Genomic DNA, 12500 nt, shown 5'->3' with positions numbered 1-12500 from the left:
GTGCGTGTGTGCGCGTGCGTGCGCGTACTGCCAGACAATGGGAGTGGTCAAGAATGGGGAAGATTATGCAACGTGACGAAAACCCAGACAGAGAGAGAGAGAGAGAGAGAGAGAGAGAGAGAGAGAGAGAGAGAGAGAGAGAGAGAGAGAGAGAGGAATAATTGAAGTGAAGAAAATTGAGGTGTAGTAAGCATGGTTGATGATGCAGTAGATACAGAGAGAGGGAAAACCGCTGAGGGAGGAGGAGAAGGAGGAGGAGGAGGAGGAGAAAAATAAGAGAAGGCGGAGGAGAAAATAACGGTGCAAATACTAAAAATAGGAAGGGGAAAAGGAGGAGGAGGAGGAGTTGGATAAAGAGGTGTAGGAGGAGGAGGAAGAGGAGAAGGAGGAGGAGGTAAGTGCTTCGTCACCTCCTCCTGCTGGCTGTGACTGATACAAACCCTTCTACGCCTCATCTGTTCCTCATCCCTCACTCCTCACATCCATTCTCATTCTGTCATATATTACCTTGCTCTCCCTACCTCTCCTTCTTTCCCTCACTTTCTTCACATGCCATTGTCACCTTCACTTCACTTCACTCACTTAAACTTCCCTTTATTCTCCTCTCTCCTTCATGTCTCTTCGTCTTTATTCACTTATTTTACTCCCTCACAGACCTTTTGAAATTCTCACCTCATTTTTTTCTTCTCTGCTTTTAGTCTGACCTAAATCTATTACTTCTTTGCCGTGTCCTCCTCTGCGTTAGTGTTCATACTCTCTCCTTTTACTCCTTCATCGTTTCAGTCCTCACTCATATACACCCACACACACCTTTCCTCAGCTCCTGTCTTACCTTCAATCAGTCAGCCTCCCTGCACAGTTCACCCTATCATCGCACACCGTAACCTTCCTCATACCTCACCCTCACAGCCTTTACCCAGCACCGCATACCACAAACCTGTAAAAACCACACAGGTCGTCCTTCTCTCACCACGCAGACAGCCTCGTGGTGACGCGTCTATAATTGCACAGTAGAATGTAGCTAACTGTTTAACTTCATACCCTTCAGCCTCCCTCACAGCCACCCACCCTCCTGCTCGTATCTCTTATCTCAGGCCGGTACAGTTGCACCTTCCCCACTGCCTCAGCTGGTTGGGCCCGCATTCCTCGCCTCTGGGTAGGGATGGCTGGGGTGATAGTGCAGTGTCCCCCTCTCCCAAGTCTCCCGATCCTCTGCTCTCCATCCGCGCCGCCGCTGTCACCGTGGAGCGAGTCACGTTAGCTGGCCAGACAGGAGCTCGAGTGATGGCAATGGTTCAGAGCAGCAGCCGCGTGCATGCCGGACCTATCTGAGTGAATGTCCCACCTGGAGAGAGAGAGAGAGAGAGAGAGAGAGAGAGAGAGAGAGAGAGAGAGAGAGAGAGAGAGAGAGGGAGGGGGGAGGGGGGAGTGTAACAGGCAATTAGGCGGGTAGAATGATACACTGACACACACACACACACACACACACACACACACACACACACACACACACACACACACACACACACACACACACACACACACACACACATGGAAACAAGGAAGTGATGTAATGTATGAGAAATTCTGATACGCTCAACAAACACACACACACACACACACACACACACACACACACACACACACACACACACACACACACACACAGGCAGGCAGGCAGATCAGTAGCAGCTTGTATTTCTTCACTTTACTTCCATTCTCTATTTCATCCACTTACTTCAAAGTGACGTCACGCTGACCATCCACTCCACTCAAACTTATATCCTCCACCCTGCCACGCTGTCTCCCGCACCACCTTTGCCTCCACTTATCCTCCTCCCCTGGCACCCTCCCCTCCACCTTGGCACTCGGATCTCACCCAGGAAAGGCCAGTGGCACTTTACACTTATCTATTCTCATCAAGTTTGTAATTTCCTGAGTGTTTTTTTTTTCTTTTTCTTTTTTTTTTTTTTTAGAACACTCGTAAATTTAACTTTTTTTTCCTTTTTTTCTTCCTACCAGTTTACTTATTCCGCTATCTCGAAGGAGGAGGAGGAGGAGGAGAGTGGCGTCTCCTCTCAGGTAATTATAGTTGGAAGGAAGGGAGGAATGAAGGTTCAGAGAGAGGGAGGTAGTGAGGGAGTAATGAGTGCTGGAGGGAAGGTGGGGAAGAGAGAGAGAGAGGGGGGTTGGATGGAGGAAATGAAAGCATGGAGGAATGAACAACAAAGTCAAACATTAAATAAGGATACAGAGAAGGAAGTTGTAGGAGATGTATGTAGGTATGTGGGAGGACAGGTTAAATGTTTGCTTACCTGTGTGTGTGTGTGTGTGTGTGTGTGTGTGTGTGTGTGTGTGTGTGTGTGTGTGTGTGTGTGTGTGTGTGTGTGATCATTCAACTTCTTTCTCTACACATTCTTGCCCTCTTACTAACACCTACACATAAACAAGACTAGTGCACGTGTTCCCCTTTCTTTCATTCATCAACCACTCCTCTGCACACATCAGTACCACACCTCTTTCTTACGTGTATTCTTGTGCATAAATTCCCTTAGGCACCGTTACTTATTTTTCCCGCCGCCTTATCCGTGAATCGAAGTATTATTCTCTCTATAAACTGCGCGGTGTTGACTCGCATACCTAACTTGGCCTTTTGCATATATTATTAGTCCTGTTTGTATACGTAGGCTGTTTGACCTTTGCTTGACTTCCAATATTTACCCTTTTATTATGGCTGCCTGCTGTCCTCCCTCTTTTTTTCTCCGCCTCCCCCTCCTTCTCCTCCTCCACTACCTGTCTCCGTTCTCTTCCTCCTCCTCCTTCTCCTCCTCCTCCTTCTCCTGTCTCCGTTCTCTTCCTCCTCTTCCTCCTCCTCCTCCTGTCTCCGTTCTCTTCCTCCTCCTCCTCCTCCTGTCTCCGTTCTCTTCCTCCTCCTCCTCCTCCTGTCTCCGTTCTCTTCCTCCTCCTCCTCCTCCTCCTCCTCCTCCTCCTCCTCCTCCTCCGTCACCCCAGTGAAGGTTCAGTATTTTTGGAAATAAATGATGCATCTTAAGAGTATGTGTGCAGAATAGGCCATCGATGCTATCTCTCTCTCTCTCTCTCTCTCTCTCTCTCTCTCTCTCTCTCTCTCTCTCTCTCTCTCTCTCTCTCTCTCTCTCTCTCTCTCTCTCTAGACGCTTGGCAGCTCCAGTAGTCTCGTGTTTGTATTTATAATCAGTGACTGTTCCCCCATGCCCATGAATATAACACACACACACACACACACACACACACACACACACACACACACACACACACACACACACACACACACACAGAGAGAGAGAGAGAGAGAGAGAGAGAGAGAGAGAGAGAGAGAGAGAGAGAGAGAGAGCCTCGTAACACATCATATCTCAGTCTGTAGGCGCCCAGTCCTATCTTAAGGTGTTTCAGGGGTGAAGGACACGCCCCTTGAGGCACTGAAGGGAGCTGCCATGCCCTTGTGTCGCTGGCGTGGTTGGGGTGTCTTCTTATTGCAAGCCAAGGTCAAGAAGATCAAGGGCCGCCCCACCATGAAACACAACCTGTCCTTTAATTAGCTGAGAGAAGAAAGAAGTCTCGTCTGATGCAGTGCAGTGAGTGCCTGCTTGTAGCAAAGGAACGCGAGTCACAAATACTCTTTTTTTTCCTTTCTTCTCTGTTACGTATAAAGAAGACTGGCGAATAGTTACGAAAGACCGGAAAATATGTCTGATTTATTTCCTTGATTTATTACTTCCTAAAAATTTGCAGTGCGTGTATACGAGGAGTGTATGCGTTTACTATAGATACCCGGGGCTGCCAGGGCTTGTTTACATTCGTTGCTTGTCTATTGCGTGTTAAGGAGACTGACAAATAGTTACAGTGGACTAGAAAGCAAGTGTGATCATTTACCTCTTCCGAAAAGTTTGCGGTGCATTGAGTGCCTGCGTATATAGGAACCCGGGGCCACCAGTGCTTGTTTAGTGTTTTTTTTTTTTTTTTTTTTTTTTTTGGTCTAATGCGTGTTAAGGAGAATGATTAAAGGCTAGAAAGACGAAATTAGGTCTGATTCATTGCCTCTTCTTTAAAAATGGGTTTAATAGGATAGAAGAATTTAGTTCCGGTAGTATAACACAATAAGGCTATGATCAAATAAGGGAAGCTGCAAGAAGCCATCAGTCCTTCACATGGCAGTATGTATGAAGCACACCTACCTATTTTCATCTGTCATCCTCATCCATAAATTTATATCTTTTAAAACTCCGTGAAAGTGTTTTGATGATTTTTAGAAATTGTTCAGGTCGCAGGGAAAAAAAAAAAAGAGCAGAATCGGGTAGAGAGAGTCTGCGGTGGAGAGTAGAACACGAAGCTGTAGACATTTTGTGGTTGACGGTGAGCGTCCAGGCGTCGCTCCCAGACCCAAGCAGGCGCCGCGGCTCACACCTCACGGCTGGCTGGCTGGCTGGCGTGGCGTGGCGGCCCATACACCGATATCGCGGCGCCGCAGTGACGACGGGCGCACGTTTTCTCGCGGGTGGCGCCACATGGTGGGGTGCAGAGTCATGATGTGCACGTCAATCAGGGGATGTTGACATGAGTGAGATGACATGACTCCGGAAACATTTTGCAAAGAGAAACCTGCGAGGTGGAGTTTGTGCAATGGAGCTCAGCAGAGTAAGGCTTCAATCCATTTGTGGTCTGTGCTCTAAATGGCGCGATGCTCCACTTGGGGACTCCTCCTGAGTGAGTGTTGCTGAGGTGAGTGTAGAGAAGGCCGTGTGGGCTGATGAATGGTGATGACGGATGGTAAATTTGTATGAATCGACTGGCCTTTGCAGTCTCCTTATTTATGGTCCCACTTGTGTTCTTAGTACATTGCGTGCTACGAGATCTCTCTATGGTAATACACTACCACCACCACCACCACCACCACCACCACCACCACCACACGACGCCATTGTTATACCCCGAGTTAGAAAAAATAAATAAATAAGTAAAAATAAACCACATCCGCGAGATGTGACCTGAATCAGACAAGACTGGAGGTACACACTTGGCAACAGGCTGCACCAGAAGCCTGTTGGGCGGCGCGTTACTCGCCGCCTCACTGAAACACTTGTCCGGCGTGCGATGTTGCGTGAAGCATCAGGTTTCACACTCCACTCTCTCGAGCTATATAAGCATATTGGTGACTCTTGCATCAGTATTGTGCAATAATCAGCTGTTCATTGAATGAGGCTGGGTAAATACTGATAAATGGCCAACAGCAATGTGTCAGTCAGGCCGGTTACTCAATCACGAACAATGGTGAGAGTGCCAAGGGAGGGATGGAGGTGAGTGCCAGCGTGGGCGTGAGTGTCACTGTCCTGGCACTGACACAGGTGTTATCCCGCGCCTCCTCCTGTACAGGAAGTCGGTGCTGGTTTTAGTGTTGATTAGTCCTCCACATGGCTGTCATTGTGCCGCGTCTCTGAGGGGCTTGGAAGCTGTCCCAGCGCGTGAGTCACCGATCAGTATTGTGACTCGTTAGTGTCTTGCTATTTATAGAGTCCGCACCGAGTGACGGGCGTGGAGAGGCGGAGAGTGCTTCAAGGGCCGTGAGTGTGGCACCGAATATGAGCCTGCCCACAAGTTTTCCTCATGATGATAATAATAATTAATGATGACAACCTCATTTCACTACGAGGCTTACGTAGGCAACTAAACACAGAACAGTGAGCAAAACCAGGCATCATGAATACAAATTATAACTATAACAACACAAAAAGTAAACAATACATCATAATCAACCAAAGAAAACTATAAACTCAAAGGCAATACGAAGACCAATACTTGACACACACAGCACACACGCATGCATACTACTGTACCTGAGACACGCACACAACAGCATACCTATGAACAACTCCTCCTCAGTTCATTTCCTCAGCTCATCGTGTACAAGTAGCAGGTCCAGACACTCCTAATATACAGCCACTTACACAGACCGAGCTTGATGGAGGTAGTGATGGAGTTGTCTGAATGTTACACTTTGCTCTATCACAAAAGGTGTGTCAGCGCTGGGCAGGTGACGACATGCCGACGTGATGTCATGACCCCAGTGGACAGTGTGACAGATACCATCACCGTTACTTAACCTCCTCTGAATTCACCTTAGCAACACTCAGAAGGAATCCCCGTGGAGAGCACCGCGCCATTTAGAGCACAGATCACATTTCATACACCATATCCCTCAACCACTTCTCAACATTTTCTTACCCTTTCAACGAGTTTCCTGCATCATTATTACTCATCCCATACACCTTTCCATCCTTCCTTACGATACTTTAAGCTAAATGATGTAAGATTACTCTGCATCACTCCCCTCAACCACTTCCACACATCTCCCAGCCCCCTCCACAACCCTGCTTCACCACCACACACACACACACAACACATCTTTACTCTCCCTCAACCACCTCCACCCCTCCCTCCACAACCCTCCTATACCATCACCACACACCTCTGTCCTCCACCACTCACCTCCACTTCCCTCCACAACCCTCCTATACCATCACCACACACCACACTCCTCCATCTTCCCACCCACAAGCTAATAGATGTGTGAGATGATCCTGCGCACACACCCCAACCCCTCAACACCGCCCCCCCTTTCCCTGGCCCACTCCTCTTCCCTGCACACGGCAAGACATTGAAGCACACGGTACATTCCTTCACACCACAGCAAGTGACCCCAGACGCCTGCTTGGCTTCACCTTGTATGCTTCACCCACTATTATTCAGAAGACGAAGAAGGGAGGGGGACGAGTTGGAAGGCTGACAGAGTAGGTGGGGTAGGAAGGGGGCGGGTAGGTCAAGTAGGTTAAAGAAGGAAGGAAGGCAATTGTGGGCTCTCTCGCTAGCGGGTCTAATGACTGTAGTGCTACGGTGGTTGAGCTAAAACGAGTGAGCCACCCGTATCCCTGAATGGCTAATCTTGCCCGGCGGGGTATTCTTGATTATGAGGCAGGTGCTTGCAGGTGGAAATAGAACGAGGAGTGTGGGTATGCTTGTAAATATTTAGGTTTGTGGAGGGTTGGGTTCAATGCTGGGAGAAATGCGTTGGATGGTTTTGTTGTTGTTTGTGGTGGTGGTGGTGGTGGTGGTGGTGGTGCTGTTGTTTGTGGTGGTGGTGTTGGTAATGGTGATTTCTTTCTTTTTTTCTTTTTTCTTATTTCTTTCCTATTTTTTCGCTCAGTTTTCCTTTATCTACATCCACGTTTTTTTCTTATAGTTCTACTTTATTTTTTTTTCCTTCTCGTTCCACTTCCTCGGTCTTGCAAGAGGTAATGGTGGTGATATTTTTCCTTCTCCTTTACTTTTATAATTTTCTTTTAGTTGTTTTCTTCTAGTTTTCTTTATTTGTCTATATCATTTATCTTCTTGTTCCACTTCCTCACTCATCCAAGAATTAGTGGTAGTGACATTTTCTTTTTCTTTTACTTATATATGTTGTTGTTTTTTTTTCACTGTTTTTCTTCTAGTTTTATTTTATTTATCTACATCATTAACCGTATGTCTTCCCGTTCCACTTCCTCGCTCATCAGAGTTCGCGTCTCGCCTCGCTTTTCTCGTTTTTGTGTCGCTTTCTCACGCCATCCGTCCGTCCCTCATCCCGTGCGTCACCTTTCTCACACCTTTTTTTTCCAACACACACACACACACACACACACACACACACACACACACACACACACACACACACACACACACACACACACACACACACACACACACACACACACACACACACAGTAATTGCAGCTATGTCTATTCTGCTTGTATTCATTCGTCACCTCGTCATCATTATCACCACCACCATCATCACAACTGTCTGTACAAATTAACAAAAGACTAACGCAATGTTTTTCCCTCTCTCCTACAGATCGTGCCGTCGTGACTTCAGACAAAGGTAAGCAAGCCCCTCCTTCTTCAGAGAGAGAGAGAGAGAGAGAGAGAGAGAGAGAGAGAGAGAGAGAGAGAGAGAGAGAGAAGTAACCATCGTATTTAAGCTCGTGGAAGACAATGGCTGGGTGACCTCCCTTTGAAAGACAAAAAGTTAGTTAGTTAAGGGCAGTATTCAGAAACGCCTCACTCTCTTACCAGGACTATTTTCAATGGCCACAGAGATGATTAGTCGGGTTCTCAAGAGTCTTTCTCCTGTTAATAGTGTATAAATCCTGTTAATATGTCATTTGAACCATAAAAAACACCCTTAAAAACCCACGCCACTTCAACTAAAACCTTTTGAAAGTGGTTGAATCGCGGAGCAGAGGTGTTTCAAAATATGGTTTTAAGTCTCATGATTATCTGTCTACCAACACTACTAGAGCTGACTTGATGTGCTTATGGTCTTATAACACGAGATAATACCTTCATCTGTTCGCTGTACAGAGTCATGAAGGAAGGAAAGAGGAATGGATTGAATAGAGGAATCGAAGGAACGGGTTGGAGCGGAGGGTGAAGGAAGACGCAGAGGAAGGGTTGGGAGAGGGAAAGGAGGGAAAGGTGAAGGACGCAAGCAAGTGTATGGAGTGAGTGAAACGGAAGTGAGAAGAGAGTGAAAAGTGCGTCAGGAAAGACAGAAAAAATCGTAAGAAATGAAAGTAAGGAAAGTGATGAAGATTACAGGAAGAGGGAAATTCTGCTCGGTGCGTGAGAGAGAGAGAGAGAGAGAGAGAGAGAGAGAGAGAGAGAGAGAGAGAGAGAGAGACTGACTTTCTTGATTTCCCGTTGCAGAAAAGAGAAGAAAAATGAAAAAAAAGAAAGAAAAAAAGAAAAGGAAAAAGGAAGAAGAAAATTTAAAAAGGAAAGAAGGAAAAATAAGTAAGAGTAAGACTTAAGTAAGCCTTTTATCGAAGTGAATTAAAGGGACGAAGGGACGGAAGGAAGGAAGGAAGGAGAGAGGGAAACAAAGAGGGAGAGGAGAGAAAAAAGGGAGGGAAGAAGGGTGTTGATGTTCTTCCACAGTGGCCTCTTCCGGTGATTAATGAACTATACCTCCTCCTCCTCCTCCTCCTCCTCCTCCTCCTCCTCCTCCTCCTCCTCCTCCTCCTCCTCCTCCTCCTCCTCCTCCTCCTCCTTAGGCTCCTCTCATCACCCTCCACCCCCTCCCCCCATCTTCCGCCGTCGCCTCCTCTCCGGCTTCCCTCTTCCTTCCTCATCCCTCAAGATCCTTCCTTCTTTCCTCCTTCCTTCCTTCCCTCAGGGCCTCTCTTCCTTTTTTGGGAGAAGAAGAAGAATCTCGTGTCCCTACAAGGTTACGATCTCTGTAGCAGTAATAGTAGTAGTAGTAGTAGTAGTAGTAGTAGTAGTAGTAGTAGTAGTAGTAGTTGTTGTTGTTGTTGTTGTTGTTGTTGTTGTTGTTGTTGTTGTTGTTGTTGCTGTTGTTGTGTTATTACTTCCTGACATTCTTTACTCATTATCCTTCTCCGCTCCAGTTTTCATTTCCTGCTTTTTTTTTTTTTTTCTCTCTCTCTCTCTCTCTCTCTCTCTCTCTCTCTCTCTCTCTCTCTCTCTCTCTCTCTCTCTCTCTCTCTCGCTTCCTGTTCGTTCTAATGGTCTAGTTTCTTTACGTCTTGTGATCCGCCGCTGTGATTTCCTGCTTGCTTGGTGGCGCGTGGTGCTGGAGGGCAGTGACTTAGTGATATGCTGGCGGACAAGGAGATGCTGGGGTGACTTGTGGGAATGTAAAGGAGTGACTGTGTGAGGGAGGAAGGGGAAATGTGACTAGTTGGTGATAGAGGATGGGAGTTTTACTGTGTTTATGAGTGTGAGTGTAGGAGTATGACTGGTGACTGTAGTGGTTTGTGGCTGGTGAGTGATGGTGAATGAATGTGCGTGATGATGACTGCTCGGTGAAGTAGAAGGGAGGTTGTGCTGTGTTTTTGAGGGAGAGTGACTTGATGAGAAGAGTGAGTAGAGGAGTATAATTGGTGATTGTGTGGTTTTGTTGTGTGTGAAAGACGTGACTGGTGAGTGATGATGAAAGAAAGTGATGAGAGTGAAAGAAGTGACCTGGTGGTGAGAGTGACGTGGTGATTAGTGACTGGTGACTCAGAATGACTATAGTAAACGTCATGAGCTAAAAATACATGGATATTATCTCTTTTTTGTGTGTGGTCTCTCTCTCTCTCTCTCTCTCTCTCTCTCTCTCTCTCTCTCTCTCTCTCTCTCTCTCTCTCTCTCTCTCTCTCTCTCTCTCTCTCTCTCTCTCTCTCTCTCTCTCTCTCTCTCTCTCTCTCTCTCTCTCTCTCTCTCTCTCTCTCTCTCTCTCTCTCTGTGTGTGTGTGTGGTGTTGGTGTTGTTGTTGGTGGTGGTGGTGGTGTGGTTTACTAAAGCTTCTTACATCACACTGGTGGCTTCCTACTCAAGACTTTACTACCTCTGCCTTACTTCTCCTCCTCCTCCTCCTCTTCCTCCTCCTCCTCACTGATTTTTCCTTCACTTAAACTTTCTCTGTCTTCATTTTCTTTTTCCTCTTCCTCTTCTTATATATATATATATATATATATATATATATATATATATATATATATATATATATATATATATATATATATATATATATATTTACTGATTTTCTGTCTACAGTTTACTTTCTCCTCCTCCTCCTCCTCCTCCTCCTCCTCCTCCTCCTCCTCCTCCTCCTCCTCCTCCTCCTCCTCCCTTTTGTCTTCTTTTATTTCTCCACATCTGCTCATTCTTCATCTCTACTTTTTCAATTTATCCTTTAATTTTTTCCCCCTTTTATAATGACTAATTCTCCATCAACATTTTACCCCTTCCTCTATCTCCCTTACCTTTTTCTTTCACATCTTGTAGTCAATATTATCCAAACCTTTTCCCCGTCCTCTTCTCCCTCATCTTTGCCATTTCCTTCTCATGTACTAAACTTCTCTTATTCATGTTTACGCACAGATTTACCTTTATCCTTTCAGAGCATTGTCTCCTTCACCCATTTCCTTTTCCATCACCACCTCCATCACTCAGTCTTCTTATTTCTGTACACATTTACCTTTCCCCCAGTTTCCTTTTCCAGTCCCTTTGACCTCAGTAGTAGCAGTAATAATAATCACAGTCTTCCCATTTCGGTACATTTTCACCTTTCCCATTTCCTTTTCCATCACACGCTCTCATCTGTATTCCCTCCGGTTGATTCCTGTTTCCCTCTCCTTGCCCTCCCTTACCACCAAGGCTCGTGTTCAAAAACCCTTTGCTCTCTCACCACGACTATTTTCAAAGGCCACAGAGATGATAAGCCCGGTTCTCAAGAGTCTTTCTCCTGTTAATAATGTAGAAATATTGTTAATCTGTCACTAGAACCACAAAACCACTCTTAAAAACCCGTGTCACTTCAACTAGAGTCTTCTGAAAGTAATGGAGGTGTTTCAGAATATAGTCCCAAAATCTGCATCTCTTTGTGGCGTCTCTTGTTGGGGGTGAGAGAGGGGTGAGGGTTATCTGAATTAGCCCCACCCTACTCCACCCTCACGCCCTTCAACCTCAAGTATAACCTTCCCACGCTCTGTTACTCCTGCAGGCACGTTACCCCTTAGCCCTCTCTTGTGCCCCGTCTCCCTGCCTGCCCCTGTTCCTGCCCCACCTCACGCCCCATGCGCTCTCTTTCCTGTAGGGCCCGACGCCTCTTGTTCCTGCCTCTCTCCTGTGTTTGGTTCCGTGTCTGATGGCCGCTGGTATGACTGGGCTGGTCTGTGTGTATGCTGGGGGGGGGGGGGGGCGGAGTTAGTTAGTCTGTTAGGTAATGTTTTTTTTTTTGTCTCTTTTTTATTGGGGGGTCGGGAGTTGGAAGCTGTGTGTGTGTGTGTGTGTGTGTGTGTGTGTGTGTGTGTGTGTGTGTGTGTGTGTGTGTGTGTGTGTGTGTGTGTGTGTGTGCGCCCGCCATCTCTTTGTCCTCCATTGTGGTCTGAGTGACTTCTGCTGTTGGCTGTGACTGTGACTGTGTGTGTGTGTGTGTGTGTGTGTGTGTCTGTGTGTGTGTGTGTGTGTGTGTGTGTGTGTGTGTGTGTGTGTGTGTGTGTGTCTGTCTGTCTGTCTGTCTGTCTGTCTGTCTGTCTTTGTTTTCTATGTGCTTATGTATGTTTTTTTTTCCTTTTCTTTTGTGTATGAAAGATTTTGTGATCATTGCGTGTGTGTGTGCGTGTGTGTGTGTGTGTGTGTGTGTGTGTGTGTGTGTGTGTGTGTGTGTGTGTGTATGTGTGTGTGTGTGCGTGTGCGTGTGGCCGTGACCAGGCACCTGTACGGCCGCACCTGACCCCCACCTGTCTTAGAGGGGCTGGGGGGGAGGGAGGGAATACAAGAGAGAGGTAGTGTTGGGGGGGATCTTCCAGCTGCTTTCACATTACTGGGTCTTCTCTTCCTTCCTGCCGCTATAGGTTCCCCCCTCCCATTCACACCCTCTGCCTTCCTACCCCTCCCTTCCTCCCTCCTTTCCATCTCCC

At 46.7% G+C, this 12500-nt stretch overlaps 1 protein-coding gene across 1 annotated transcript in view; it reads left to right on the top strand.

The window, feature by feature from the left end:
* LOC135102093 (formin-J-like) overlaps window positions 1–12500 on the top strand; it is a 241224-nt gene that overhangs the window by 157286 nt on the left and 71438 nt on the right. The window contains exon 3 of the mRNA XM_064006836.1: window positions 7925–7951. The gene's annotated coding sequence lies outside the window, so the exon portion shown is untranslated. The remainder of the gene's footprint in view (window positions 1–7924; window positions 7952–12500) is intronic.

The sequence above is a fragment of the Scylla paramamosain genome, chromosome 7, assembly GCF_035594125.1.
Source record: "Scylla paramamosain isolate STU-SP2022 chromosome 7, ASM3559412v1, whole genome shotgun sequence".
In the NCBI taxonomy this organism is placed as follows: domain Eukaryota; kingdom Metazoa; phylum Arthropoda; class Malacostraca; order Decapoda; family Portunidae; genus Scylla; species Scylla paramamosain.
This window is presented reverse-complemented; position numbering and strand designations above follow the sequence as displayed.